We start from the raw sequence: 26,165 nt of genomic DNA, 5'->3' as shown, positions 1-26,165 counted from the left end.
CAAGACCCTCTCTTGACACATAGGAGTTATGAGGATTACAATTTAAGACAAGATTTGAGCGGAGACACAGAGGCAAAGCATATCAGTATGATACATCCTGCTAACAGAATGAAAGACAAATACCATATGTTAGTTTCAACAGATGCAGAAGAAGCATCTGATGAAATTCAACATCCTTTCATGACAAAAACTCTCAACAAATTAGGTACAGAAGGAATTACTTCAACACAATGAAGGCCATATATGAGAAACTCACAGCTAACACCATACTCAATGAGGAAAAGTTTAAAGTTTTTCCTTTAAGATCTGGAAGAAGGTGAAGATACCTACTCTTGCCACTTCGGTGCAACATTGTACTAAAAGTTCTAGCCAGGGCAATTAAGCAAGAGAAAGAAATGAGAAGTATTCGAATTGAAAAGGAAGAATTTAAATTGCTTCTGTTTGTAGATAACATGATTTATACATGAAAAACTAAAGACTCCACCAAAAAACTGTTAGAACTAATAAATGAATTCAGTGAAGGTAGAATACAAAATCAAAATACAAAATAAGTAGCATTTCAATACACTAACAGCAATTTTCTTAAGCAAAATCAAAAGAAATCCTATTTATAATAGCTACAAAACTTACTTAGGAATAAATGTAACCAACCATAAAACCATAAAACTATCAAACATCCATGAAATAAATTAAAAGATAAAATAATGAAAAGATATTTTTATACATTGATAGAACTAATATTACTAAAATGTTTATACCAGCCAAAGCAATCTACAAACTCAGTGCAATACCTACCAAAACACCAATGACATTCTTCACAGAAATAGAAAAAATAATACTAAAATTTGCAGCAAAAGACCTCAAATAGCAAAGGTTATCCTACAGAAAAAAGAAAAAAGCTAGAGGCATCATACTACGTGACTTTGAAATATACTGCAGAACTATAGCAACCCAAACAGCATGATACTGGCATGAAAACAGAAGCATAGACAAATGGATCAGAATAGAGAGCCTAGAAATAAATCCATGTGAACCAATTTTTGATAATGTTGCCAAAAACACACAATAGGGGAAAGAGCAGTCTCTTTAATAAATAGTGCTGGGAAAATTAGATATCCATATGTGGAAGAATAAAATTAGACCTTTATCTCACACCAAATACAAAAATCAAGTTAAATTGATTAGACTAAATGTAAGGCCTGCAAATGTAAAACTACCAGAAGAAAATATAGGGAAAAAGCTCAATGAAACTGGTCTAGGCTATGATTTTTTGGATACAACTTCAGAGACAAAGGCAAAAAAAGTTAAAATAGACAAATGAGATTGCATCAAACTAAAAAGCTTCTGCACAGCAAAGGAATCAATCAGGTTCCTTTGTAGGTTGTGAAGAGACAACCTATAGAATGGGAAAAAATATTTGCAAAGTAAACATCTGATAAGGGGTTAATAGTTGATGATTTGCAATGTTGAACATGGCTAATCAACAGAGAAATGCAATTTAAAACAAACCTGAGATCTCACCTCAGTCCTATTTCCCTTATCTCCTACTGCTTCATTATTTCTGCGTGCCATGGTCCCAGATGACTGTTCAAGCTGCAGCCATCATAACTGCACTGCAACTACCAGGAAGAAGAAAGGGGTCCTAAAGAAAGATCCATATTCTACTTTATGGAAACTTCTAGGAAGATGCACATAATACTTCTGCTCACATCCCTGATATGGTTTGGATGTGTCACCACTCAAATCTCATCTTGAATTGTAGCTCCCATAATCCCCACATGTCATGGAAGGGACCCAGTGGGAGGTAACTGAATCATGGGGGTGGGTTTTTCTGTGCTGTTCTCATGATAGTGAATAATTATCATGAGATTTGATGGTTTCATAAAGGGCAGTTCCTCTGCACACACTCTCTTGCCTGCCACCACATAAGATGTCACTTTGCTCCTCCTTCTCCTTCTGCCGTGATTGTGAGGCCTCCCCAGGCATGTGGAACTGTGAGTCCATTAAACCTCTTATTCTTTATGTATTACCCAGTTTCAGGTATTTCTTCATAGCAGTATGAAAATGGACTAATACAGTAAATTGGTACTGGTAGAGTGGGGTGATGCTGTTAAGATACCCCAAAATGTGGAAGTGACTTTGTAACTGGGCAACGAGCAGAGGTTGAAACACTTTAGAGGGCTCAGAAGAAGACAGGAAAATGTGGGAAAGTTCGAAACTTCCTAGATACTTGGCGGGCTCAGAAGACATGAAGATGTGGGAATGTTTGGAACTTCCTAGAAACTTGTTGAATGGCTTTGACCAAAATGCTGATAGTGATAGTTCAGGCTGAGGTGGTCTCAGATGGAGATGAGGAACTTGTTGGGAACTGGAGCAAAGGTTACTCTCGTTATGCTTTAGCAAAGAGACTGATGGCATTTTGCTCCTGCCCTAGAGAGCTCAGGAATTTGAACTAGAGAGAGATCTTTTAGGATTTCTGGAGGAAGAAATTTCTAAGCGGCAAGGCACTCAACAAAAGCAGAGAATAAAAGTTTGAAATATTTGCAGCTTGACAATGCAACAGAAAAGAAAAATCCATTTTCTGGAGAGAAATTCAAACCTGCTGCAGAATTTTGCATAATTAACAAGAAGCTGAATGTTAATCACCATGACAATGAAGAAAATGTTTCCAGGGAACATCAGAGAACTTCAGGGCAGCCCTTCTCATCACAGGCCTGAAGGACGAGGAGGGAAAAAAGGTTTCCTGGGCCAGGTCCTGGGCCTCCCTGCTGTGTGCAGCCCAAGGACTTGGTGCCCTGCGTCCCAGTTGCTCCAGTCATGGCTAAAATGGGTCAAAGTACAGCTCAGGCCGTAGCTTCAGAGGGTACAAGCCACAAGCCTTGGCAGCTTCCATGTGGTGTTGAGTCTGTGGGTGCACAGAAGTCAAAAATTGAGGTTTGAGAACCTCTTCCTAGATTTCAGAGGATGTGTGGAAATGCCTGAATGTTTAGGCAGAAGTTTGCTGCAGGGGCAGGGCCCTCACAGAGAACATTTGCTAGGGCAGTGCAGAAGGGAAATGTGGGGTTGCAGCCCCAATACAGAGTCTCCACTGCATCACTGCCTAGTGGAGCTGTGAGACGAAGGCCACTGTCCTCCAGATCCCAGAATGGTAGATCCACCAACAGCTTGAACCATGAACCTGGAAAAGCTGCAGAAACTCAGTGCCTGCCTGTGAAGGCATCCAGGAGGGGGGCTATACCCTGCAAAACCACAGGGGTGGAGCTGCCCAAGGCCGTGGGAGCACACCTCTTGCATCAGCATGACCTGGATGTGAGACATGGAGTCAAAAGAGATCATTTTGAAACTTTAAGGTTTAATGACTGCCCTGTTGGATTTTGGACTTGTATGGAGCGTATTGCTCCTTTGTTTTGGCCAATTTCTCCCATTTGGAATGGCTGTATTTACTGAATTCCTGTACTCCCATTATAGTTAGGAAGTAACTAATTTGCTTTTGATGTTACAGGCTCAGAGGCAGAAGGGACTTGCCTTATCTCAGATGAGACTTTGGAGTTGGACTTTTGGGTTGATGCTGGAATGAGTTAAGAATTTGGGGGACTGCTGGAAAGGCATGACTGGTTTCGAAATGTGAGAACATGAGATTTAGGAGAGGCCAGGAGTGGAATGATATGGTTTGGCTGTGTGCCCATCCAAATCTCATCTTGAATGGTAGCTCCCGTAATCCCCACATGTCATGGGAGGGATCTGGGACTCGTTGGGAGGTAATTGAACCATGGGGGCAGATTTTTCTCCTGCTGTTCTCATGATAGTGAATACGTCTCATGAGATCTGATGGATTTTTAAAGAGCAGTTCTCCTGCACATGCTCTCTTGCCTGACACCATGCAAGACCTTTCTCCTTCACTTTCTGCCATCATTGTGAGGCCTCCCCAGCCATGTGGAACTGTGAGTCAGTCCATTAAACCTCTTTTTCTTTATATATTACCTAGTCTCAGGTATTTCTTCATAGCAGTATGAAAATAGACTAATACAATCCCATTAGCCAGAATTTAATTAAAAGCTACCTCTATCTGCAAAAGAGACTGTGAAATAAAATCTACATTCCAAGTGAAAAATCTCAGCTGAAAATCAGGTCTACTTTTCTAAGAAGGGCAAAATGGATATTGGGGCCAACTAGTAAGCTCTGACATTCCCTTCTACAGAATTTCTTTACTGGCTATCTCTGTCTTTAGCTCTGTGTGTTATAGGAACTGATGTCGTTTCCCAAGCAGCAATTGGAAAACTTTTTGTAAAAGACCAGGTGGTATAATTATTTCAGGCTTTGCACACCCAACAGTCTCTGTCACAACTACTCATCTCTGCTGTGATGTCACAAAAGCAGCATAAACAACATGTAAATGAATGAGTGTGCCTGTGTAGAATAACACTATATATCCAAAGTTGGGCAATGGGCCAAATTTGTCCCATGAATTACAGTTTGCTGATCCCTGCTATATTATCTGTTTGCATTGCTATAAAGGAATACCTGAGATCAGGTAATATACAAATAAAAGGGGTTTATTTTGGCTCACAGTTCTGCAGGCTGTACAGGAAGCATGCTGCCAGCATCTGCTCCTGGTGAGGGCCTCAGGAAACTTCCACTCATGGCAAAAGGTGAAGGGGCAGCAGGTTCATCACATGGCAAGAGCCAAAGCAAGAGCTGATGGAGAGAGGTGTCTCAGACTTTTAAACAACCAGATTTCTCAAGAACTCAGAGCAGAGCAGTGATAACTCACTCATTACTGCTAAAAGGGCGTGAAGCCATTCATGAGGGATCCACCCCCATGACCCAAACACTTTCCATGAGGCCCCACCTCCAACATTGGAGGTCACATTTCAAGATGAGATTTGGAGGGGACAAAATGTCCAAACCCTATCCCTATCACCTGCTTCAGATGTTTCAGACAGTCAGTAAGCCTCATGAGAACAGATAGGATGCCTGGCTTATTCTCTATGATGTCCCCATGCTCTGGCATATAGTCACTGATCAAAAAATGTTGATTATAAAATATGAGGACCTTTTAAAAAGAACTTCAAGATGTCATAATTTTTATTTCAAGCTTGTATCAAGAAAGAAAAGGAGTTAAGTTGAACATCACCAAGAGATAATACAAAGTTCAAGGTGAATGGAGAAGAAAAGAAGGGAAGTGTGTGTGTGTGTGTGTGTGTGTGTGTGTTGTGGTGGTGGTGATAGTGGAGGCAGTGGTGATGGTCAGAGAACGACAAAGAGAATAATCCAAAAAGAAAATTTTATGACCCTGTTAGGTTCATGAGGACTTTATGGTTGGTAAACAAACAAATTCTCTCCTCCACTACCCACATTCTTTTGGATTCTTTTCATGTAAGGAGGCTGGTATGAGAAGTCTGGAATTTTACAATTTTACAATTTGAGGATCCAAATGCAAGCCTGGGAGAAGCATTATTTCTTCATGTTGACTCATTCTTTTCTTTTGGGGTCAACTCCCTCATCCCATTCATCCTTCCCTCCCTGAAAATGATCCAGGAAAACTGCATGCTCCTCTTGAAATTCCACAAATAGAACAGAGCAAAACATTAATGAAGACAGAAAACAGTTTTCATTTATTTTGCTTTCAGAAATACACTTGGAATGATGGTCTGTGCCAGAGTTGTACTATATCAAAGAAACCATAATCCAAAGAAAGAACCCTTTTTAAATGATAACCAACTGTATTTTGTATTTTCATTGAATTACTTTATTTCCGTAAAAAACAGAATTTCCATTTTTTCAATCAAAGAGCTGAGTTTCTAAAGCTTCCTGTGGTCTATTTACATTTCCTACAGCAACCTTCTTAAGAGACCAAGGAAAATATGAAACTTACTTTTTTGTTTTGTTTTCCCTTTTTAAAGGAGCTTCTGTATTTTCCTGACCTTGTTAAGGCCTAAGCAACAACAACAATTTTCAAATAAAAATTAGCAACAGATTAGCAGATGCCTCTTTATTACAAGAATTATTGTCAGTTTTCAGTTATACCATCACCTCTGGCTGTATGCTGTGCATTGGGTACTTATGTTACTTTGTCTTTTTTTTTTCCTCAAGAGCAATTAATCAAGAAAAGTAAGATAGTAAGATGAATCTAAATGTCTATGAACTGAAGAAGGTGGGGACTTTTTTTTTTTTTTTTTTTTTTTTTTTTTTTTTTTTTTGAGACGGAGTCTCACTCTGGTCGGTCGGGGGGGGCTGGAGTGCAGTGGCCGGATCTCAGCTCACTGGGGCAAGCTCGCGCCTCCCGGGTTCACGCCATTCTCGCTGGCGCTCAGCCTCCCGAGCAGCTGTGACTACAGGCGCCCGCCACCTCGCCGGCTAGTTTTTTGTATTGTTTTTTTAGTAGAGACGGGGTTTCACCGTGTTAGGGCCAGGAGGTCTCCGATCTCCTGAGCTGCTTGTGATCCGGCCCGGTCTCGGCGTCCCTCCCAAAGTGCTGGGATTACAGGCTTGAGCCACCGCGCCCGGCCGGGATCTTTTAAGAGTAGTCTTACAGATATCATTTAGGAGGAACATATTGTTAACTATTAAAACAAGATAGGAAATCAAGACCTTAGAAAGCTTGCATTTATTCACTTGTTTAAACAACATTTTTTGATGATATTTATTTGACCATCAGTGTAGTAGGTGCTGGTAGAGGGAGAAGGAAAAAAAAGAGTTATCAGTCATAATATTGCAGACCCATGAGTCTCTCTCAAGGGTTGGGCTACTGGAAAATAAATAACTTTAAAGATAAGAAACCTGGAATCTCATCAAATACATGGTTTTGATAATGTTCTTGACTTTCCCACAGTCTCTGGGGAGCAATGGAGCAGAATCACTCTTTACAATACGGAGATTTTAAATAGGTCTGTGGATGTCATTCAGCCTAAAATTCCCACTTGCTTCCTCCATCTGTTATGGTATCTTCAGTTGCTTCATTCATCTAGACATAAAATGATCCTTTTGACCTCATGGTTTCAGCTGATGTTATTTGAAGAGAATACTTCCTTATTCTTCTCTGGATGGAGCCCAGAGAACCCCAGTTGGATTCTCTGGGCTCCATCCATCACTCCTGCCCAGACTAGGTGGAATCACTTACCTGGATGGTAAATAGGAATAGGAAAAGCAGAACCCTAGTCTTTTTTCTCTTACTTGAATGCAAACTGCCTGTAGGGAGCATGAGTTTTCAGTTGACGAGAAAGCCTAAATTTGGTGCTTAATAGGAAGAAGCTTACTTGTCAGCAGTTATAAGCCACGGCCTTCAATCTGGCTTTCCATAGTAAGAAAAGCAAAATATTGGTTTCTACAGGCCAACTTTTTTTTTATGTCTCAAATGGTTCAGACATTGGATAGGAAAAAGTGCTGTTATTATTGGTCCCACTTGCCTCATGATCCCAATATCTAGTGCCACTAATTTTGAGAGAAAGAGATAGGGAATGAAATTTGCAGATGAAAACAAAACAAAACTATGCTTAGAGGCATTTGATGAAGCCTCAGGAAGCTTCCAATCACGGTAGATTGTAATGAATGTTGAAATCATACAAATAAAATATTTGGTTCCATGAAGCATACTTTGAGCCTTGGACTTTAATAGAGGTCCTGCACATCTTTGACCTTGCCTGCTTCCTTTAATTCTTTTGAAGGTGCACTTTAGGACAGCATCTGTGCTCCAGCTGTCCAGGCATGAGTGCAGGGATCAACAAACCATGACCCATGGGCTATTATGGCCTGCTGCGTGTTTTTGTGAAAAATTAAAATTTTATTGAAACACAGCTGTTAAAACATAAACTGAGGCACAATAAAAATTTAAAGAGTTTATTTGAGAAAATGATGATTTATGAATTGGGCAGCTTCAAATCAGAAATGGTCTAGGGGCTCCATTGAAGAAGTCTGAGAGTCAGGTTTTCATAGAATGAATGTTGAAATCACACAAAGAAAATGTTGGATTACAGTTATAAAGTTGCCTTACCTGGTCTGTCCCACTAGGAAGTCCCTAGCTGTAGAATTATAAGTTTGTTTGCTGCTTCTGATTGATTGAGCTTAAGTTCTGTTTTTCCTTAATATAGGCACTATAAGAAAAATAGCTCAAATTACATTTCACTTCTCTCTGCAAATCAAGCAAAGGTAAGGTCACTTATGAGACCTCACTGGGTTTGTCCCTGCAGTGATTTTTCGGGTCTAGACTCCATTTTAATTCACTTTAACACAGCTAAGATTCATTATGTATGTAGTCTAAGACTATTTTCACACTATAGTGGCAGAGTCGAGTGGTTGCAATAGAGACCATATGGTCCACAAGCCTAAAACTTAACATCTGGCACTTTACAGAAAAGTTTACCAATCCACGCATTAATGAGTTGAATGCCCTAATGCCCTTTGCTGTATTTCAGCCAGATCTATAAGCCATTAGGAGATTTTTGCCTTGGAATTTGTAATATTGACTTACATCTCAAGCTGAGGCAGGAATGATCCAGAAATTGGGTGACTTTTGCAACTTTGATCCACATGTGCAAATTACACTGTGAATCTTAGAGATTCGTATTGCAGCTTTACAAACCACAGAAAACTAGAGGACTTTATATGAAACAAATAACAAGAAATGATGACCACTACCATATATACTGGAGATCTAACCTGCACTTAAAAGGTGGAGGGAAAGCTGATTGAAATCCTCATTAAAACAAAGGCCTAAAATCTATTAAAGAGAGTCAATGCATGTATGTAAAACCTTCACTTGAAGTTTGTGCTGACACAGAAGTAGTGCAAATAACTTGGGAATCAGAAATATTGCAAAAAGCTTTAGATGAACAGACTTTTCCATTTTAAGAAATAGTTTGGACAGGAAATGTGGCTCATGCCTCTAATCCCAGCACTTTGGGAAGCTGAAGGAGGAGGATTGCTTGAGCTCAGGAGTTCAAGACCAGCCTTGACAACATAACGAAACTCCATCTCTGCAAAAAATACAAAAATTAGCTAGGCTTGGAGGCATGCACCTGTAGTCCCAGCTAGCTGGGAAGCTGTGCTGAGGTGGGAGGATCAATGGAGCCCAGGAGGTTGAGGTTGCAGTGAGCTGAGATCATGCCACTGCACTTCAGCCTGGGCAACAGAGAGACCTTGTCTCAAAATAAATAAAAGAAAAAGAAAGAATTTTTTTCTCTAAAAATGATGGAAAACATATATCTAAAATGTGTTTCCATGTAAATATTTTGAAAAACATGGCTGGAAAAGGAGGGAGAGGTTTTAGTGGTTACCAGGTCAGCAAAGTGACTGAGACCCAAAGAAACCTAACAGATGAAAACTAGAATTGAACCTTAAGAGAGAACTTCCTGAAGAAGAGAACAAGAACATCCAGAGGGACTCCTGATTGGAGCCTGAGAAGGTGAAACAATCATGTTTGTGAGAGTGGGAGGCCAGATGCAGGCAGGAACCCACATGCTACAAAGGCAGAGCCCTTCCAGACACGGGAGGCTAAGAAAAAGCCTCCACCTGACCAAGTCAAGCTATGCTCTGAGATGTGAATTTGCCAGAATATATCTACATCAAGAATGATAACTTGGCCAACAGCCTTACTGTGCCCAAATGGAGGCGGTACTACTGGAGACTATCCAGGATGGAGCTCATCTGTATGGTGCTATTCTCAGCCAGAGATGTAGTACAGCACCTTCATGCAGCCCACTCCATTTGCAAAATCACAATTCAAATGCCCACCATGCCCATAAGCCCTCCTACACAGAGGACAAGACCGATCCATGTGGGAGCAGAAGGAATAACACAAGGTTGTTCATGGAACTGGGAAAATGACTTTCCTGACTACGATGCTTCCAGACAAAAGAATTTAGACTGAATTCCATTTTCACCACACACTTCTATGGAAAGTTTCTTACATTTTCTAAGACTTAGTTTCCTCATTTACATGGGAAAATACCTACACACAGGGTTTTTGTCAGGATCAAGTACAAAACTGTACGTAAAAATGCTTCATGCTATAGTTGTCATATACAAGCTACTCAATATGCAGCAAATGCCATATCCTTCATATCTTTCTCATAATAAAAGGAGATGGGAAAAAATGGTAAACATAAACCTATATTCTGTACAGAATGTGTCCAAAAGAATGGTGTCCTCTTCCAAATCCCACAGCCTTTTATTAAAAACAAAATAAGAGACTAATGTTTGCAAGTTACAATTTAGGCAGACACTATGTCTAATATAGCTTTTCCAAATTTCCCACTAAATTAAAATATTCATGAATTTAAATAAAAAGTCAAAGCGATGACAGTGCTGTAAATAAAAAACATGAAAAAACCATAGGCCAAAATGCGGGGAGCATTTCCACTGAATGAGAATGGAATGGCCTGCATGTTCTTGGATTATAGAACATAGGTTCCACCCTCTGATTCAGAGCTGGGAAGAAGGCCCTAAAGAAGGTAAGACAAATTTTGCCTCAGTTCAGAAATTCAGAGGGGCAGGGTGTGTGCTACTCAGAAAGATAGGAGCCCATTCGACAAATGCTTAGGAATTTTGTATCAGGCAAAGTCACTGCCATTTCTCTGCTCTCCCGTATATTCCCTGACATCACTGAAAGAAGTTGAAGAAAGTGCACAGGTAGAGAAAGTTCATATCCTGTCATAATTTGCCACCTAAGATTAGATATTGCAAGAGTGGGCATGAAGAGAAAGCACAGTAGGTGCTGGAGGTGAAGTTTTTCATGTTCTGTGTAGTTCAAAGGAGCATTGCAACTGCATCTGAGGCTTTAGTTTAGTCATAGAACCAGTCAATCTGAAAAGAGAAAATCCGTGCCTAAGATCTGCAGATTCAGTGCCTACTAGATATCACACTGAGAAAACAGTGAAAACCAATCTTTAAAAAAAATTTTTTTGAGACAGAATTCTGCTTTGTCACCCAGGCTGGAGTGTAGTGGCACAAACAGAGCTCACTTCACCCTCAACTTCCTGGGCTCAAGTGATCCTCCCACCTCTGGCTCCAAGTAGCTGCCACCATGTCTGGATAATTTTTTTTGTATTTTTTGTAGAGACAGGATTTCACTGTGTTGCCTAGGCTTGTCTCGAACTCCTGAGCTCGAAGTTTTGGGATTACAGGTGTGAACAACCACATCTGGCTGAAAACCAATCTTAATGTCAGAAGATGAGCTGGGGTGGAAATGGATATTGACAGAAACAGACAACTGGTTTAGAGCATCTGTCCACTGAGAGCAAGCATGAGCCTAGAGGGATCTCTTACTAGCAAAGAATGGACAAACAAAATTAAGAAAATAAATGAAGCTTATTAATGACAATATGAGGTAAAATAGATCCCTTAAAATTAAAAAAGAAAAAATATTTTAATAGCAATTTATTATAAATATTTCGAAATGCATAAAAATGAAAAGAATAGTGACTTAGTTATGTATTGATATATAACAATATTGCTACAAATATAGTATCTTAAACTGCTTACACCAACACACTATTTAACAGTGTCTATGGGTCAGGTGTCCAGGCATGGCTTAGATAGACTCTCTGCTGTGTTTCACAACATTGCAATCAAAAGTACCTACTAGGGGCTGGGCATGGTGGCTCACGCCAGTAATCCTAGCACTGTGGCAGGCTAAGGCAGGAAGATCACTTGAGTCCAGGAGTTTGAGACCAGCCTGGAAAACATGGTGAAACCCTGTCTGTACAAAATAAATGTATGTGTACATATAGACACATATGTGTATATATATGTATATATTATATATATATAGTATATATAAAATATATATATGAAAAATTAGCCAGGTGTGGTGATATGTGCCTGTAATCCCAGCTACTTGGGAGGCTGAGGTGGGAGGATTGCTTGGGCCCAGGAGGTGGAGGCTGCAGTGAGCTGAGCTAGTGCCACTGCAGTGCAGTCTGGGCAACAGAGTGAAACCCTGTCTCAAAAAATGAAAGGAAGGAAGGAAGGAAGGAAGGAAGGAAGGAAGGAAGGAAGGAAGGAAGGAAGGAAGGAAGGAAGGAAGGAAGGAGGGAAAGGAAGAAAAGAAAGAAAAGAAAATGGACAAGTTAGGGCTATGCTGTCATGTGGGGTCAGCTGGGGAAGGATTCATTTTATACTCACTTGGATTTGGAGAAAATTAATTTCCTAGTGATTGTAGGACTGAGTTTCTTATTGTCTTGTAGTCTGTACAATGTAAGCACATAATCATGTACATGTTGTCACATACATTCCTCGCCTTTACCATGTCCTATTGGCTAGATGCAAATTACGTTTTCTATCTACACTCAAGAGAGAGATCACAAAGACGTGAACATCAGGAGACAGAAATAATGGGGAACCACATTAAGAGTCAATTTGCTACACATGCCTTCTGGCCCTCACTGACTTGAGCATTTGTCATACTGAACCTGCAAAATAGGTTCATTCCCAAGGTCTTCAAAAATTTCATCTCATTACCATATCTACTTAAAATCCAAAAACTCATATTTTAAATGAAGTCCAAATATGGATGAGACTCAATGGGTAGAGTTCATCTTGACCTGTGGAGCTATAAAACTAAACAGACCAGTTATTCTCAGACCCTCAACAATTAATGGTTGGACAGAAATAGGATAACAGCTATGGATACTCTCATTCTATGGAGTGAAATAGAAGATATAAAGGAGTCATTGCTCCATAGCAATTCTGAAACCAGCCAGGCAAATACTGAGACTTTCTTAGTTACGTTTCAAGGCCTGGAAATAATTCTTCTGTGGCTCTTGGCTCCTTACTCTGGCCCCTTGTTTCTGCCCCCTGAGTTATCCTTTTTCCATGAAAGGTAGCGCAAGTTTGCACCTGAGTAATTTTATCAACCTCCTTCCTACCAGTAGAATTTGGTAAGTCATTTGGGCTTTCATCTTGTGTTCTCTCTTTCACCACCCCTGCCCTGCCCCAGACACACACCTTAGTGGCTTTGTGAAGAGAATATCCCATCTTTGGGAACCTGAGATGTCAGGAACTATTGGTGGCAACTAGGAACTGAGGATGGTGACTTGCTAACACCCAGCACAAAACTGAAGTCCTCTGTCCTCAATCTTACAACCACGAGGAACAGAATTCTGGCAACAATTAGAGTAAGTTTGGAAGCAGACCCTTCCTTAGCAGAGTCTCAGATGAGAGCACAGCCTTGGCTGACCATTGTTTTTTTTTTTTTAAACTTTTAGAGACAGGGTCTTGTTCTATCACCGAGGCTAGAGTATAGTGGTGCAATCATAGCTCATTGCAACCTCCACCTCCTAGGCTAAAGCAATCCTCCTGCCTCAGCCTCCTGAGTAGCTAGGACTACAGGCATGTGCCACCACACCTCACTAATTTTTAAATTTTTTGTAGGGATATAATCTCACTATGGTGCCCAGGCTGATCTTAAACTCCTGGCATCAAGTGATCCTCCTCTTTCAGGTTCCCAAAGTGTTGGGAAATGAACCATTCATTACAGAAATGAACCACCACACCCATTGACTGACATTTTGATTCCAGCCTTATGAGAGACATGGAACAGGGGACCCATCTAAGTTGCATCTGTTTTCCTGATACACAAAAACATGTGAGATAATAAGTGTGTATTGTTTTACGTCACTAAGTTTGTAGTAACATTGCTATACAACAAGTAAAATTTAATACAAATAAGATTAGTAAATCATATTTAACAGCTATATACAAAAAATTCTTGTTTTATCTATACCTCATACCCACTTTCTCCAAACCCTGGATTATCCTTCTCCACACCATAGAATTATTTTGAAGCAAATCTTAGATATCGCATCATGTAATGTGCAAATATTTCAACATGTTTCTCTGAAATATGAGGTCTTTTGTAAAACATAATTAAATGCCATTATTACACCTAAGTAATAACAATTTTTAATATAATCAAATATTTAATTTTCCAGTTTTCTTAATTGTCTTCTAAATGTTTTGTTAAGATTTATTTCTTCAAACCAAAATCCAAAGTTGCATTGAATATTGATATGTCTTTTATCCCATTTATGCCTAGTTCCATTGTTGGAAAGCTGAGCTTGTGGGAGTTATATATATCCCATTGCTCAAGGTCATTTCCAAGGTCTGATTTTTCACAAAAATAGTTTGCAACCTCCAGCATAAATGGATTAAGTTTCTTTTAGTCTGTAGGCATATTTTTTCTCTATTTCTCTCCCCCATCCCACTTCTTTTCCTCGCCCTACTTACCATCCCCTCTCCTTTTCTTCCTATCTTTTTCTTTCCTTGCAATCTATTTATTTATCCTGTTGTATTTCCCATTTTCTGGATTTTGCTGACTAAAAATCCATAGCACTATTAAACTTTTTAAAATTTTAGTTGACACATAATAACCTGTATTGCCATTTAACATATATTTCTTTCTCTCCTGTGTTACCTAGAAAAGAATTCGTAACCTTGAAACTCTTGTCATGTTAGACTAGATAATTATTTGCTCTGGGGGAGCTTTCCTGCGCATTATAGGATGCTGAGCAGTATCCCTGGCCCATACTCTCTAGATGCCAGCAGCATCCATCCCAGTTGTGACAATCAAAACTACCTCCATACATCGCCAAATACTTTAGGGGTTCAGGGGAGACTACCCTTGTTTGGGAACAAGGAACTAGAAGAGCACATGTGTGAAAATAATTTTGTAGGAAAAACAACCAAACAAAACTACAGAGCATCTTCTTCTTTTTTTTTTTTTTTTTTTTTTTTTTTTTTTTTTTAGACAGAGTCTCACTTTGTCGCCCAGGCAGTGCATCTTCTTTGTGACCTAAAAATATACATTAAGAAGCTAGATCAGGATTTTAGTGAACATTGAAATAACAGTACACACAGAAGCACCCACCTGAGAGAATTTTTTTAATCAACAGAAGATTTTAAAATCTTCAATTTCAACAGAAGAATGAAAATCTGCATTGAATCAGTGAACTGGAATACAAATTTGAGAACCTGCCAAAACACAGTTGCTGATTGAAGGAATTAATTTATTCATATAATATATTTACTTATTGAGAAACTACTTCATGCCTGACACTGTAATAGACACTGGAGATACAAGAATAAGTAAGATAAATTTGGTTCCCACCACATGGTGTTTACAACCTAATGAGAGTTTTCTCTTATTAGGTTCTCTCATATTACAAGTAAATAAATAGACAAATAATTGTGGATTTTTTTAAAGTGACATTAGGGAAATATATTGAATGTACACTAGAAAATATTTGGAAAGAGAAGAAGGTACTATATATAGGACAGTCAGGAAAGGCCCCTTTGAGAATGACGTTTCTGATCAGGATAAGACAAAAGATCCATGTAAGTAGTGAGAAAAAAGCAATCAAGGCACAGATAGTAGCAACTGCAATGGCTGTTAGGCACGCATCTCTTAGTAATTGCAAGGCCATATAACTGGAGCACGTGTGTGAAAGAGACAGTGATATAAGATGAAGTTGATAGGAGTTAAATTTTACCATGCTTTCATAAGCCATCGTAAAATATAAAAGAGATTATTATTATAAGTGTAATGGAGAACTTTTGATGGACTAGAGAACACCATATACATTAGAAATATGTAAAATTAGTCTGGGTGTGGTGGCTCACACTTATAATCCCAGCACTTTGGGAGGCCAAGGTGGGAGGATCTCTTGAGCCCAAGAGTTCGACACCAGCCTGGGTACCATGGTGAGACTCCATTTCTGTTTTTTTATTTAAAAAATTAAAAATTAAATTAAATTTTAAAATAAATACATATAAATATTTCAAGAAATAGTGACCAAAAACTTTCCAAATTCAATGAAGAACATTAATGAAAGCAATAAAAAGTACAATGAACTCAAAGTAGGATATAGAGATCCACTCCTAGACACATCGGAGTCAAACTGCTAAAAGCAAAAGATGAAGAAAAAATCATGAAAGTAGCAAGAGCAAAAAAAGACTCATCACTTAGAAGTGGCTAGAATGTCTGAATCTGGAGTGAATGTTTCCAATCAATAAAGGAGAGAGACCAGTAAGGGTCAATAGATATAGCAACCAGAAGGAGTGGAAAGTAATGCAGCTGGATGGCATGCATTTCAAAGAAGAAGTCTTGTTTACCCTTGTTTTGGGTTTAGTTTTTGTTTCAGTAGAAAAGGAGATTAATTGTTGGAAAGTAATGGCAAGCAGGAAGAGCACCTACTTTCACCTTCTGGCCTTGGTGTGTGTGGAACGTAAGAGAAAAACACTATTTACGTCAGAAGACTGTGGGGAGAACTTGACCTCAGGGAATAGCCTGGTTTTAGTCAAGGTAACAAAGAGATAAAACATTAGAGAAAAATGTTGAATTTATAAGGGATGTTGCAGTTCTCAGATAAAAATGATAACATAGTGGTTATATAGGAAAGACAGATAAAGGTGAGCCCGTTGAGGAATTATAGGTATTCCAGAAGAGACAGGAACAGAACAGTAGAAAAAGAAACTAGTAAAATATAGCAAGTAAGAAAAATGCCCTTGGTTACACAAATATCTGAGTCTGCAGATTATAAAGATTTGTGAGTTTCATGTAAAATTACATGCAGAATTGGGTAGGTTGTAGAAAGAAGATGTATCCCACACACAAATACATTTTAGATTTTTTTAATTTAAAGGAAGAAATACTTTACAAGCTTCCAGATTTAAAAAAGTTTAAAACACAATTTTTATGTGATTAAATTATTAATGTGGAAAGTTACAGAAAGATGTTTTCAGATTCAGGGACATAGTAACGTATACCTTCTTCCAAGAAAATTATTTGCTTTTTTTTTTTTTTTTTTGGATGACGGAGTCTCGCTCTGTCTCCCAGGCTACAGTGCAGTGGCACGATCTTGGCTCACTGCAACCTCTGCCTCCGAAGTTCAAGAGATTCTCCTGCCTCAGTCTCCCTAGTATCTGGGACTACAGGCACGTGCCACCATGCCCAGCTAATTTTTGGTATTTTTAGTAGAGACGGGTTTCATCGTGTTAGCCAGGATGCTCTCGATTTCCTGACCTCGTGATCCACTCACCTCAGCCTCCCAAAGTTCTGGGATTACAGGCGTGAGCCACTGTGCCTGGCGAGAACATTATTTGAATAGTCATCTCAGTTGAGCAGAAAATGAAATCAAGAAAGGTCATAATGGAGTCAGGCATGGTGGCTCATGCTTATAATCCCAGCACTTTGGGAGGCCCAAGTGGGCAGATAATTTCTGGTCAGGAGTTCAAGACCAGCCTGGCCAACATGATGAAACCCTGTCTCTACTAAAAATACAAAAAAATTTAGCTGGCCATGGTGGCGCACACCTGCACCCCCAGCTATTAGGGAGGCTGAGGTAGAAGAATTGCTTGCACCCAGGAGACGAAGGTTGCAGTGAGCTGAGATTGCACCACTGCACTCCAACCTGGGCAAAAGAGTGAGACTCCATCTTAAAAAAAGAAAAAGAAATGTCATAATGCAATTGATCCTAATATATTACCATAACTATATTTATAAGAAACCTAGGTTATTTAAAACACATTATAAAACAATAATTTAAATAGAATAATTTAAATAGAAAATTTAGATTTAAATCATTTTTTCTACAGAATTCTCACTAATAAAGACAGCAGAGAGCCATTACTGTTTATAACCACGAAACCTAAACATTACTGAGGGATTCCAGCAACAGATTACAATTTTAGCTTTGCTAACCAATCACCAATCTTATCACCAATAATAGTTACATATCACAATGCCTGTATTAGTCCATTCTCACAGTGCTAATAAAGACATACCCAAGACTGGGTAATTTATAAAGGAAAGAGGTTTAATTGACTCACCGTTCAGCATGGCTGGGGAAGCCTCAGGAAACTTACAATCATGTTGGAAGGAGAAGCAAACATGTCCTTCTTCATGTGGCAGCAGCCAAGAAGAGCTAAGCAAAAGAGGAAAACCCCTTATAAAACCATCAGATCTCGTTAGAACTCACTCACTATCATGGGTACAGCAGCATGGCGTAACCGCCCCGATGATTCAATTACCTCTCACTGGATCCTTCCCATGACATGTGGGGATTATGGAAACTACAATTCAAGATGGGATTTGGGTGGGGACAGAGCCAAACCATATCAATGTCTTCTATGTATTCTTATTACCATTATCATCCACTGTTGTGATAAATTACACCACTAGAAATAAGTAGATATATTGTAATGCAAGCATGCTTGTTTTGTTGTTTCCATGAGTACTTGGTGCTAGACCTCTATTGAACTAGATTTATGATCAAGGTGTTTTGTGAATCTAAAATATGTTCCTCACTTAATATTTTTTTAAAAGAATATTCCCTGTAGAAAACATTTCTATAAGAAAGGAGTGGAGGTAATCATGAACATCAAATAAAATAATGAGTTAAGAATAAATAATGGTGAAACTATGATTAAGGATGATAGTGATAATACATACTAAATTCTTACTATGTGTTAGACAGTGTTCTAGTACTGCCCTAAGTTCCTTACCTGTATTATTTCATTTAATTCAAATAGCAACCCCATGAAGTTTATGGTTTCATTTTATAGATGTGGAAGTTAACAAAGTCACACAGCTAATGAGTAGTGGACATCAAATTCAAACACAAGGAATCTAATTCCAAAGACCACCCTGATCATTAGACATACTCCCTCGAAGTAAAACCTGGTATCTTAATAATTTGAAAAAATGAAGAATGAAATATAGATTCATTAAGCTGAATACAACCACCAACATAATTTAATACTTTTACTTTGCACGTCATGCCAAAAGATGAAAGCAAACAAGTCATTGTTTATGTAAAAAAAAAAGAAAATAAAGGAAACAGGATAAATAAGCTAGCCTCCCCTACCAATAAAAATAAAATAATTCTGTTGAGAAGTCTTCTGATAGATCCACTCCTTCTTCTAACTCTGATCCATCTGTCCAGTGGAACAGTAGTACCCAAAGGTGTTCAGAGACCTCCAGAGAGCTATGTCTGTCCCTGAAACTGGGAGTCATAACTCTGGAGTCACAGAAGCATGGAGGCAGACAGCTTTTCCCTGGTGACTCAGCTCAGCATTTTCACTGACTACTCAGTGTGACATTTCACCAGAGCACAGACTGCTGAATCTTCCTTCAGATCTGTTTGTCACTGTTTAGTAGACCCAAGTGGCTTTATGTGAACCCTAAGGTTAATCAAACTATGAGTAGGTAAAGGTAAATGTTGACATGCATAAGAGGACCCAAAATTCAAAAATAAGAATAGCAAGTAGAGTACCTAGACTAGAGAAACCTCTAAAGAAATAGAACTGCTGGTTGAGACAGATGATAATATTAGCAAAAATAATAACAATAGTATGCACACTTTAGGAGTTCCTATAACAAAATATAATTCCTTATTTTTATGTTAAAAGTATCAATAAACTAAAATGGGATGGTCACTAAGCAAATATATATAAGAATAGAACAATAGAAGTAGCCAATCATGTAAATAGTAAAATCTCCAGAAAGAATGAAAGAAACACAAAATATGGAAAGGCAATAATAAAAAAGATGGTAGAGAAAAATTATCCTGATTTTGCACTTTGTCAGTTTACACACCATATTTTTATGGTCATGATATTGTTATTTGATACTTATTTAATACAAGAGAAATAGGTGAATATTTTTGAATTTTAGGAATAAGAAGGTAACTATTAGTGGAATTGAAAAGAATAATAGAACTTCTGAAGTAGTAATGAGAAAACAGAAATAAATAGTAACTTTTAACAGCAACCTACTTCCTGCTGACAGGTAACAAAAGAAGAAAAGATTAAATTAAATTAATAACAACAATCAAATAAGAATAAAAGGAAGAAAATCTAAGTGAGATAAGAACTAAAAATATAGTAATAAATTAATATATTTGGAATAAACCAAGTACCTCAGTGGTATGAATTACCCTACTGAAAGACAGAGATAGTCAAAATATAATAAAGAAATAGAAGATAGTTTTCTACTGTTTAAGAGAAACATTCTTAAATCTAAGTGGTATAAAAGAACTGGGAAAACACTAAGATAAGTAAAGCAACCTCGTGCAAAAGCAAACAGAAAGCAGATCTGTCTGCTTGTTTCTTTAAGGTTAAACACTTCAAATACAGCAAAAGGAGAGGTGTGTAACGATAAAAGGTGAAATTTATGAAGGAGAGTTGTCAGAAATAAATCCAAGTGCAACAAAACCAAAATTATTAGAAATTCAAAAATAACTTGATTTAAAAAATTCATTCTTGCAGGCTATTTTAATAGCACTTTTTCATAGATCTAGCAGGCAACGTGTAATCTGATCAACAGAAGTGTGTGTGTGTGCGTGCACGTGTGCACGTGTGTGTGTGTATCCTAAAAATTGGGAATAAACTTTTTCCACATCCGATGAACATTCACAAAATTATAAAAATCTGATACTTGGCTGAAATATTTTTAGTAGAGATTTTACAGGTCACATTCTCTGATGAAAATTATATAAAATTGCAGTAAGAGGTAGCATGTGAAATTACAGTAAGAGTAAGATAGCAGTAAGAGAAATGTAATATAGTTAAAAGGTGAAATTAATTTTTAAAAAATAAAAAATAGTAGGAAGCACACACAAAGTTTTTAAAACAGCTTCTTTGAAAAGAGTAGAGGACAACTAATAAAATGAAAATGGATAAAATCTATAGAAAACTAGCCAGGCGCGGTGGCTCACACCTGTAATCCCAGCACTTTGGAAGGCTGAGGCAGATGGATCACAAGGTCAGGAGATGGAGACCATCCTGGCTAACACGGTGAAACCCCATCTCTACTAAAAATACAAAAAAAAAATTAGCCAGGCATGGTAGCGGGTGCCTGTAGTCCCAGCTACTCGGGAAGCTGAGGGAGGAGAATGGCGTGAACCCAAGAGGTGGAGCTTGCAGTGAGCATAGATTGCGCCACTCCACTCCACTCCAGCCTGGGCGACAGAGCGAGACTCCGTCTGAAAATAATAATAATAATAATAATCTATAGAAAACCAATTAAAACAAAAAAACAAAAAAATACAATAATGTAATTGAGGTAGTATACAAAAGGATACATAAACACAAATCAAATGAGAATAGAAGGATTCAAAGCAAATATTATGTTCTATTCTACAGGCACAAGTTTGTAAACCAGAAGGAAATGAATGATTTTCTAGCAAACCAAAATTACCAAAATCAAGTCATGAAGTAGAAACATGAATATACCAATTTCCAAGGAAGACATTTGAAATAAATTAATAATTTTTGCCATGGTACCACTCGGAGTAACTTACTTTTTATAAGCGATAAACCCAGAAAGCTCAGTGCCTTAGTAAATGGAAGTATATATCTTAGCTACGTCAATTCTAAACAGGTGTGATTAAGTTCCCCAAGCAGTATTTCAGGGCCACCTCCTCTTTCATCTCGTTAACTACCATTCTCTAGGCCCTGGTAGACCTTTGCTACCCTCTGCATTTGACAGCAAGGCAATGGAAGAAAAGAACATGAAGAATCAGATAGGAAGCTTATTTATGGGCCAGCCTTAAAAATGACTTGCATAAATTCTGCCTACATTTCCTGGGCCAGAACCTAGTCTTGCGCCACATTTAAGGGAGCAGGCAAAGGAAGCTGCAAAATCATCTGTGTGCCAGGGAGAGAAAATGCTGTAGAGAACAACTAGCCGGTCTCCTAATAAATTCTGGTAACGAAAGTGACCGGGTTCACACCTTCTTATCATTAAATAATTGATAATCCCAGCAACGTGCTGGAGCTTCTTAGAACACTGGATAGGAGCTAATTGTGTCTTTTCCCAACTCCAGGTACAGTGATATTACATAGGTGGCCATGATGAAAGTATTTACACCACAGTAATTGGCATCTACTACCAACTAGGGCAATTCACCAACATCCCCCAGCCCAAGAGCTGGTTATTTGAAACACCATCATACTACTGCATAATTCAAATACTGTTTAAGTTACTCTAAACCATAGTAAAAGTAACTATATAGATCACCATCTCTAATTAATGTAGATTCAAATCTAACTAGAATATTAACAAATCAAAAATCCTCTGGGATTATGCTCCTAAACAAGATCAATTTTCATTTCCTTCCTAGGGAAGAGAAAGTGCTAACTCTCAAGACACAGGACAAAGGAGGAACTATAAAGAGCATCTCAGATAAGCACTTCAGGAAGCAAAGTATCAATTTCAAAGTATTTACACAGAGACAAGAACCAAATGTAGAGTGAAGAGTTCAGACAATATGGAGTAAACGGGCATGAGAGAGAAAATAGGAGGTTTATCCAATTGCCCACACAGGAGGAGGGAGCCCTTTATCACTTGCCTGTGGCTGAACATATTAGTATCGAGGAAGCCCAGCCAACCGATGTCCTCAATAGACTCCCTCCTAGCAGAAAAGGGATTTCTCTGGTTCACCTGGGAAAGTCGTGAATAATTCCCTGAAGGGTTCCAAACTGTAGATGATGAATGTCTTTGATGATTTCTCCAAACTTTCCTCCTCCCTCTAGGCTGCTTGTAGGAGTTGACCATGGTGATACTGGCTCCAGTGACTTCTGTCATATTCTACAGTTCACTGTACCTCTAGGCAGTTTCTGGAGCACACTGGGAAATGTAAGGTCTCACTGCATCAGAAATATGGAATTTCAAATTCTCAACTCCATTAATAATGTTATATAAGGCCTTGGCAAAAAAATAGTGCAGAAAAGAGAAATGCACTTTTTGAAAAGGGGATAAAAATTATCACCATTTGCATTTGATGTAACAGTATACTCTGAAATCCCAGGAATATTAACTGAAAAGGTGTTATTAAAACTAAATACTTTTCGAGACCATCCTGGCTAACATGGAGAAACCCCTTCTCTAATAAAAATACAAAAAATTAGCTGGGCTTTGTGGCGGGCGCCTGTAGTCCCAGATACTTGGGAGGCTGAGGCAGGAGAATGGCATGAACCCGGGAGGTGGAGATTGCAGTAAGCGGAGATAATGCCACTGCAGTCCAGCCTGGGTGACAGAGCAAGACTCCATCTCAAAAAAAAAAAAAAAAAAAAAAAAAAAAAAGCTAAATACTTTATAAAACAAAATAGAAAATCTAGGGTAAGAGAAAGAAGATTTATACAACAAAATCAAGCAAGACAGAAGAAAATGAAGTGAGAAAACAATCAAGACAGTCCCATATCATGAAAGCCAAAAAAATCTTTGAAGGGAAGCCATAAGTAGTATTCGAGTCTATCAAAATCATGAGAACAGTAACTATGGGTGATGCCACCTATCTGTTAACTCAGGTGCCATAAAACTCCTAGATGTGAAAGACTTGTTGCCTTCTCGCCAATCCTCCAAGACCTCAGGGCCCCTCCAGTGATGACTTAAATGTTAGATAAAGGCAAACAGTCATGCTCCTCTTGTAAAATCAGGAAACAAATGTCCTCCTTTTACATAACATCACTGAAAAAAACTCTCATTTTGCAGGTCATATACACCAATGATGGATAAGACATTTGCCAAAGTGTAGGGAATTATGGCACTAAAGTGCTGATTCTTCCAGTTGAGGAGAAATAATTTGACGCCTCTGAAGCAGCATACTTGTTCCACAATCTAAGCCATTCAAGCACATTTCAAAACATCTCAGTCAGCAATATGCACACTGAATACCCCTCTCCACGTCGGAAGAGTTATTTCTCCTCTCTGATGTGGCCTTGCAGATATGCTCTGTGGTATCACTGTTAAGCTTTCCATTTATTTTCCACATTCACCTACCAAGAAAAAATTACTCTTTGCTTGCCCGTCCAAATTTATCTGAGAATACTTTTAACAGCTCTCAAAATTGTAGAAAGATTACTTCATAATACAGCCACAAAATAGACTGACCATCTAGAGGAGAGAAGTAATACCAATTTTGCCCAGAATATTTTCTATTTTAGGCTTATAAAGGAGCATCTTACTAATTTAGGTTATAATAAATGCCACCATTTATAAATATCTTTGTTTTGAGATCCCCTGAAACACTATTTTAAATATAACATTTCAGCATGTTTGATCAAGTTATTTTGTGTGTCCATATTCTCAACTACATGATTTTAATATTCTCTTTCAAAGAAGACCTATAGGAATGCTACCATACCATGTCAATTCAATTTTGAACAACTCATAAAATATAAGCCAACATCTTGTATCAAAACATCACTTTCCAATATTCTGAGCACTAAACAAATCAGTTAAATTACAGTTATGATCACAAAACAGTGCTGCCTAAGCGTATCATTTTATTAGATAACTCTAAGCAGGGAGTTAAAGAGATATGTTCCTTTTGGGGATCCACAGCGAAAGGTACATTAGTTGTAAAATTGTATTTTGAGAAAGGATGGATATGGGGAAAAGCTCTATGTAATAATGAGAAATTATTTATCATCAACCATTTTAATTAAATTTTATTTTGTCTACATGTACCATGTTTAAAATGTAAAACATCTACATGACTCAGAAGTCAAGACTTTATATTTACAAAAGGTATATTCTGATAAGTCATCCCTTTGTCTACTCTCCCACCCAGTTGTCACTCTAAAGGTAGTAACTATTTTAACATACAGTTTACCAATCCTTTATTTCTTTCTTGTATAAATAGTCATATAAATGTATAAACATATATATGACACTTTGTTACACAAACTGTAGTGTACTCTATCTACCATTTTGCCCCTTGAATTTTTTCACTTAATAAATATTGAAAATTGTTCCATATTAGGTCATAGAGATTTTCATTTATCTCTTTGTTTTGTTTTTTTTGTATGGCTTATGGTACATTGTGTGGAGGTACCATGGTCTAGTTCATCAATTTCCTAAACATGGGCATTTAGGCTGTTCCAAATATTTTGTTATTGGAAATCTCTCTGCTATGTATGTTATTTTGTATTTTGGGGGGTGTTTCCTGAGGGTAAATTTCTAAAGTAGAGTTAGCAAGTCAAGAAGTAAATACATAGTTTTGAGATATGGTAATATTCAACTCTCCAACTAGAAAGTATTCTTGTAAAACAAATGAACAAACAAATGAGGAAATCTAATTGCCTCAGATATAACTACTAGTTTACATAATATACACAGAACGGAGGAGCATTTTAACAACATCATAGTAATGCAATTATGAAAATCCAAAATGCAGACACTTGAACAAATAATCTGGTTTCCCCAACAAATAAATTGCTAGAAAACAAAGTGAGTGCTAGGAGGGAACCTACAGAATACAAACGACTTAGGCATACAAACTAAATTTAATGTGTAAATCTTGTTTGGATCCTGTATCAAACAAACTGACTAGAAACACACACACTTGTGTGTTTATGTATAAATATATCTAATGTATAGTACAAACATATTTTATATCATACATAAATGCACATATAAAATACAGTTAGAAACAATAGATGCTGGAAAGGATGTGGAGAAATAGGGGCACTTTTACACTGTTGGTGGAAGTGTAAATTAGTTCAACCATTGTGGAAGACAGTGTGGAGATTCCTCAAGGATCTAGAATCAGAAATACCATTTGACCCAGGAATCCTGTTACTGGATATATACCCGAAGGATTATAAATCATTCTACTATAAAGACATATGGACATGTATGTTTATTGTGTCACTGTTCACAATAGCAAAGACTTGGAACTAACCCAAAAGCCCATCGATGATAGACTGGATAAAGAAAATGTGGCACATATACACCATGGAATACTATGCAGCCATAAAAACGAATGAGTTCATGTCCTTTGCAGGGACATGGATGATGCTGGAAACCATCACTCTCAGCAAACTAACACAAGAACAGAAAACCAAACACTGCATGTTCTCACTCATAAGTGAGAGTTGATCAATGAGAACACATGGACACAGGGAGGGGAACATCACACACTGGGGCCTGTCGGGAGGTGTGGGGCTAGGAGAGGGATAGCATTAGGAGAAATACCTAATGTAGATGATGGGTTCATGGGTGCAGCAAACCACCATGGCACGTGTATACCTATGTAACAAACTTGCACATTCTGCACATGTACCCCAGAACTTAAAGTATAATTAAAAAAATGCAATTGGAGAAATCTGAACTCTGGATATTTGATGATATTAAGAATTTAATGTTAGTTTGATGATATTAATGA

The sequence above is a fragment of the Rhinopithecus bieti genome, unplaced genomic scaffold (genome assembly GCF_001698545.2).
Source record: "Rhinopithecus bieti isolate Rb0 unplaced genomic scaffold, ASM169854v2 scaffold_7884, whole genome shotgun sequence".
In the NCBI taxonomy this organism is placed as follows: domain Eukaryota; kingdom Metazoa; phylum Chordata; class Mammalia; order Primates; family Cercopithecidae; genus Rhinopithecus; species Rhinopithecus bieti.
Note: the sequence above shows the minus strand (reverse complement) of the source record.